The sequence below is a fragment of the Mytilus trossulus genome, chromosome 4 (assembly GCF_036588685.1).
Source record: "Mytilus trossulus isolate FHL-02 chromosome 4, PNRI_Mtr1.1.1.hap1, whole genome shotgun sequence".
Classification (NCBI taxonomy): domain Eukaryota; kingdom Metazoa; phylum Mollusca; class Bivalvia; order Mytilida; family Mytilidae; genus Mytilus; species Mytilus trossulus.
The window spans coordinates 60,814,581-60,821,541 of record NC_086376.1 but is presented as its reverse complement, the minus strand read 5'-3'; the positions used below and the strand labels follow the sequence as shown (position 1 = coordinate 60,821,541).

Below are 6,961 nucleotides of genomic sequence, written 5' to 3'. Positions count from 1 at the left end.
TGTACTTTCAGAGACACTTGAAGAATAGAATTGGTGCTTTTAAAACGATTTATCTAACTGAATAATATGCAAAAGCATCCTGATAAATTGTTTCACGCTTAATTATAACATGCATTGAATAACATTTGAAACAAACATGCTTTACATTTTGAGCGACTATGTTAAGCTGACCTTTTCAATCAACGAGGACCATACAGTAATGACTGAATATTCATGAGTTAATTCAATTTACCCAATTCATGTGGACATTGACATCTCTTTATGTGATAACAATTGCATGTTATAATATCATTTGAATATCAATAAGGAAGTAAAATAACAAATCAACAGGTAATGAGTTATGTTTGGTTGAAACATATTCAAACGACGCTTTTCCTTTTAACTTTTGGCCTTTTTATATCGTTCCAATTTCTTATGATATTTTGACATAGCAAAATCTTGTGATTTTATAGCTTCATGTTTTTGTCTATCAAACATTCTATCCATATTCATAAATTTGTTTTCCTCGTTTTTACATAATGCTTTGCATATGCGCACATCAATGTCTACTTGACTCTGAGGTTCCCATGTATGGTCCAGGGATGTTTTTCTCTTCGGTCTCACCAGTGCATCTTTCGTGTGGTCCAACGATTTTCTTCTTTCGGGTTGCCCGTTGGTCATTTCTCCGCTTGTATTGACGGTTGAAATGTTTTCATATGTCTTACCGTCAACTTCAGTCCGGGTACTATTTGCTATTGTATGTGTTTTTATATTTTCATTGGACATTTTCAATTTCTATGACATTCGGTTCAACTTTCATCTAAATCTGTGACAGTTCTCTCTGAAAAAGTGTAAATTAATTCTTAGAGTGATATTGTAAAACATACATGAAGGTACTGCTAATTCTTAACAAATAGCAATCAGAATATGAAGGATCAAGTAGATGTATTGTAAGTGTAAATAGTTATCAAAAGTACCAGGATTATAATTTTATACGCCAGACGCGCGTTTCGTCTACATAAGACTCATCAGTGACGCTCAGATCAAAAAAGTTAAAAAGCCAAACAAATACAAAGTTGAAGAGCATTGAGGACCCAAAATTCCAAAAAGTTGTGCCAAATACGGCTAAGGTAATGTACTCCTGGGGTAAGAAAATCCTTAGTTTTTCGAATAATTCAAAGTTTTGTAAACAAAATAAACCTCTGATTTTGCATGTATTCCAATGTAATGATGTTTGTCTTTCAGTCATGATGGTGCTGCTGTTTGTTGACTTTCGATTTATATTTAATGTCCAAGCATGTATTGCGAGTAAACGGATAGACATAGGTATTCAAACAGTTAGATTTGTAAAAATGTATATCACCAAACAAAATGTATGTAAAGTTGAGGAATTGTGTAGCCAAATTATATGATGTTTCATCAACCTACTGCTATCGAAACTAGCGGTAACACGAATGCAGGGAATATTGGTAGTCACTCTCGACCACTCCAGTGCCCGCTTATAACTTTATAAAATATTTGTTAATATTAGTAAAGCGGTACGTAATCACTGTTCTCGGCTTACACTAAATGACATAAATACAGTAACAGACTCACATAGTCTATCTACATTTTGTAAATATGATATTGTTCTATGGAACTGCCTTTTTGTAAGATATATTGTGAGTATTAAACAAGATACTTAATTTCGATTTTGCATTTTTTCCTCGTTTACGAATCAATCATTATAAATATGTGTAAAATAATTAAAAACAAAGTCGACCGGATTATGGAAAGAACGTTTTATTTTCGAATAACAGTAAATTTTGATGGTTCTGGTTTCATCTAGGCGCTATCCTTTAATGAAAATCAACTAGTTGATATTACTAATAAAAAGAGTCAATATCGTCAGTTTTTACGCTATCCATAATGAAGACAAAATGAAAAAAAAACACAATTTAGATATTGAACAAGAACATTTTCACTTCACACTTTTACTGATGTGGTATAATTTGTTCGAATGCTAGAACTGGTTCTAACAATATTTATTATATTGATACAATGTAAAATAACAAAACCACAAAACTGCAAGGAAAATTAAAAACGAACAGTTCTTTGGTTTTATAGCTAACTAAACCTCTCACGTGTATGACAGTCGCATACAATTCCATTAAATTGACAACAATGTGTGAACAAAACATACAGACAAAATGGGTGACAATATAGAAAAAATATTGGTACAGCAGTCAACATTGTTTATAATTTTGATCAGTATAAAAACAAATAAGTCCAAAAGAAATTGTCATAAGCAAAAATGAACGACCAGAATATAAAATATAACCACAATAACACATTACCAGGATGTATAAGTACCGAGCAACAACAACCGGATACCAAATACGGACTATATACAGGTATACAGTCTAGGTGCTAGCTGCAAGCTCTTAGATATCGAGTGAGTTGGGAAGAGCATATCCTATTTGCAGGTGAAGTTGGTATCTTGCTACTATGTCGTGGGAAATTGATTTAAAATTTGAAATCGACTCGTTTGTTATGGATTTTGGTGCTGAGATGACCGTGTATGTCAAATTCGAGATATAAGTCTAACAATGAAGCCGTATCTGTTTTTTTCTTATTTGTTGGATTGGGTTATTATGGAACCTAATAAAAAAAATGTGGATTGTTTATGGAAAGAAAATTAACTGATCTAGCTTCTTTGAAGGAACCCAACTCATATGGAATAAAGAAGAGATCAGCAAGGTAAGGTGTTCAGTCCCCTTGATTAAGATAAACATTATATTATAAGGATCCTGATGCCGAAACAATTCCCAAAATGTTTAGTTGTAATCAGCGAATTTTCTATTTATTACTAATTTCACGGAAAAATAATACGAGCAGTGTTTCTGATTAACTTTATTATTTGTATGCTGCGTTCACACGTAATTCGAATTAGTTTAATTCGCATTCGAAACGTTTTACGTCCAAACGTAAATTATGATTCGAAATGCAATGCGCGTGAAATTTGCTTGACTGTCCAAACGACGTGAAATTTTAATTCGTATCAACAAAAAATGATTTCTAATGCAAATTGGTTGGTTAATGCGAATTAGCCTGTTCGAATCAATTCGAATTAAAAAAGAAGAGTGTGTGAACCCGATTAGTGAATTTGATTCGCATTCAATTCGAATTCAATTCGAATGAAATGTACGTGTGAACTAGGAATATGACGTGATAAAGTAAATAAGCTTATTTTGGAATAAATAGTTTCCTTTTCTGATTATCTGAAGATTGGTAATACTTACTTTCCGAAGCGCCCACATACATGTCAAATCGGCTATAAGTACTAATGCACCTGTCCAAAGTCAGAAACCTTTAATCCAGAAGATGTCATCTGACATATTGATTTTCCGTCACCTCTGAAGTTTGAATTATGACGTTGTTTATCTGATTTTTTTTTCATATTCTGTTTCAAAAGGACCTTTTGGGTTTTGCACATTGTTGAAGGCTAAATAGTGAAAAGTTAAATCACAAAAATACTGAACTCCGAGGAAAATTCAAAACGGAAAGTCCCTAATTAAAGGAAAAAATCGAAAACACAAACACATCAAATCAACTGTCATATTCCTGACTTGGTGACATAAAGCTAATCACATTTTCTCCTGTTTTTTTTTTTATAGATAATTGTTTCATTTGCCATCTTGCTACATATACTAATTTATTTATTTTTTTAATATATTCCAAATGTATGTTTGAGCTTAGTAAACATGTATATATCTGTCAAGTGTTTAAGTAATTTCAGATATTGCTGTGTTGTTATCTTCGGGATAACAACATCTTATCTATATGAAACTGTGTTCCTGTGGTTCTGTCCAATTTTACAGCATGTTGTAGGTTAATGGCTTCAAATCATGTCGGCATTATTAAACTGAACAAAATGTCAAGGATTATAAAATATCATTTCAATTTCATTAGATTGTCCAACACAAATTGATAACATCAATCAAATTCGTACATCGGGGAAATATTATTTGCGTGTGTTGAGGCTAAACGTTCACTCTTGAAAAATCCGACAATCTGTTTCTGTCTTTAATGCATTTCAATAACATTAACGGTACCAATGACTTAGTAGTATATTTGGTCTTTACCGTTTTTGCTCGGACGTCACTCCTTTTTTTCTACTGCTAAATTGTTATTTCCTTCTATGGTGATTGCTTTGGCTTGTATTCTTCCCGACCCAATTTTGAGGAAACGGGTCAGGAGATTAAGGAGGTTAAAATGGCTTTGTTGTATTTATGTTTGCGTTATAAAGTAGAATTCATTCATTCGTATAGATATTTTTTTTAACTGTGGAAAGCCAAAGGTAGAACTATTTGCTTATTAAGACGAAGGTTTACATCTTAACTGTGAAGGTACAAGGCAATTAGGTTTATATTTTAAAAGAAGAGCTGTTCATTTAATTTAGATATGTTAATTTGTCATTCGAAATATCTTTTTCAAGTGGAGTTAAAGGATTAGAAATGGTTGAATTCATGTTTCTGCTATTCTTCCTTTAAAATTGTAGTTTATTGTTGATATTTATCCTTCCATACTACAATTGGTATTGTTTGAATTTTCTATTTGTTTATATTGTCCTTAATATGTAGTGGTGATATTTATATTATTTGTAGGATTTTGTGAAGTTTATTTATCGTTTATAGTATGTACTAATATTTTTAATTTTATTGCAGGTAAGGGACTTTTTCAGTGAGTATTGCTCACACTGTTGGGCGCTGTCTCGTTTCATTTGAGGTATGGTTTTTTGTATGGAGAAACGTTTAAGTTCATGGTTGATTTTGTTTCTTCTATGCTTGCGTTAATTATTAAGTTTTTGCTAGATATTATTTCTTGCATGCTAGATTTACAAGCTTTTTTTGTATTTTGTTTAAATGTTATTTAAAACTAATTTGTTTTAATATCTTTGTTCAGCACAGTTCTTTGGTTTTTGGCGGCCGTTGGGTTGGCGGCAGGCTCATATACATAGTCAATAGTTTGGCTTATTATATTTACTTATTCTAATGCGAACCGCGCTATACATTTGCTTATTAACATTATCAATTTATTTGACTATCAGTTGTATAGTCGAGTCTTTATCCAGTGCCGTGAAATATATTTTTCTTGTTTATATATTGTGTCGTATTAAAAATGAATAACTTTGATTTCTTCTGTGAAGCTCGGTAATTTTCGTTGTTTGGATAATTGTGAAAAATGGTAGTTAAAAAAAATGCCAGTTTGAACTAGAAAATCACGACGAGAAAAAAAAAGATGACTAAAAATTATTCGCATCTAATGAAAAAAAAAACCTTTACAAAATCGATATAAAATTCTAGACAAATACTTTGAAATTAAACTGGAAGCTGTTGTATCATGAAATTCTTCTGTTCAGTATATATATATTAAATAAACTCATCATAGAAACCAGGACTAGATTTTGTATATACGCCAGACGCTCGTTTCGTCTACAAAAGACTCATCAGTGACGCTCGAAGCCAAAAAAGTTAAAAAGGCCAACTAAAGTACGAAGTTGAAGAGCTTTGAGGACCGAAATGCCTAAAAGTGTTGCCAAATACAGCTAAGGTCATCTATGCCTGAGGAAGAAAAACCTTAGTATTTCAAAAAAATCTAAATTTTGTTAACAGTAAATTTATAAATATAAAAATATCAATGACGATGCATGTCAGCACAAAAAGTGCTGACTACTGGGCTTGTGATACCCTCGGGGATTAAATCTCCACCAGCAGTGGCATCGACCCAGTGGTTGTAAATAAACTCATCATAGATACCAGGACTAGATTTTGTATATACGCCAGACGCGCGTTTCGTCTACAAAAGACTCATCAGTGACGCTCGAAGCCAAAAAAGTTAAAAAGGCCAAATAAAGTACGAAGTTGAAGAGCTTTGAGGACCAAAATGCCTAAAAGTGTTGCCAAATACAGCTTATATAAGGTCATCTATGCCTGAGGTAGAAAAACCTTAGTATTTCAAAAAATTCAAAATAAAATAACTGTATGGTCAATCAATTTTGAGATGTCATCGATACCTGTGTTATAAACAGTCAGTAAAATAGACAGTTAGTTTTTTTGGTATCGACTTGAATTGGTTAATAAAATGAACTGCTCGTTTGGGAATTAAAAAAATAACTTTACTCGATCGTACCTTTGGTTCATTAGTTCTGCTTAGATCTGAAGTATGGCTTTTGTCTTCTTGCTTTTTCGATCGGTTTTCTCTGCTCTACGACGTTTTGGTTTTGACCGTTAGTTTGGTTTGTGAATTAATCCAATTTTTGGCGTCAAAATACCAAAATCAAACAATGATAACACTTTACAGATTTGTTAAGTACATGCACGAAGCGTTTTTTTTCTGGATTAACCTTTATCGAGAACACCTAAACTCCAATACATTCATAAACATCTCAATTTCTTAATTTAAGAAGAATCTGAAATAGAAATATATCCCAATAATATGAAAAAGAAAAAAATATGGAAGGCATAGTACTTACATTTCTCAAACTGTTTCAATGTTTTGAAAGTTCACAATGAATAGGAAAGTTTTCGATTATTGATAGGCGATAAGTTTACTAACAACAGTAGTATTTTTCAATATATTATCTCATAACCCTTTCATTCAATTATCAAAATTGATACCTGAGTTAACCAAAATTAAATATATAACTGCAGATAACGCATATGTTTCCATTTTCTTTGTTTACTTCACATTGAAAAACACGTTTTGCGGATATTTGAAATTGTATCACGTAAAGAAATAATGTCAGAATTTAATTCTTTATGTTTTAAGTCACTGACATCTCATGAGGCGAGTATAAATAATTATGACATGAATAAACAACCTAACTGTAGCTTACATACACTATATACGCTCATTCTACTTATTACAAACGGTCCAGACCAGTTCCTGTTAAAATATATTCAGATCATTTCTATACTCGATTTAGAGCTTGGTATATTGG

The 6,961-nt window shown here is 31.9% G+C and overlaps 1 long non-coding RNA gene across 1 annotated transcript; it reads right to left on the bottom strand.

Annotated features, from left to right (window-relative positions):
- Nucleotides 1-210: 210 nt before the first annotated feature.
- LOC134715674 (uncharacterized) lies at nucleotides 211-6,581 on the bottom strand. The gene is made up of 2 exons (XR_010106792.1): nucleotides 6,494-6,581; nucleotides 211-820 (listed from the first exon to the last, which is right to left on the bottom strand). It is a non-coding gene; the product is annotated as an uncharacterized LOC134715674 (long non-coding RNA).
- Between the last annotated feature and the right edge of the window lie 380 nt (nucleotides 6,582-6,961).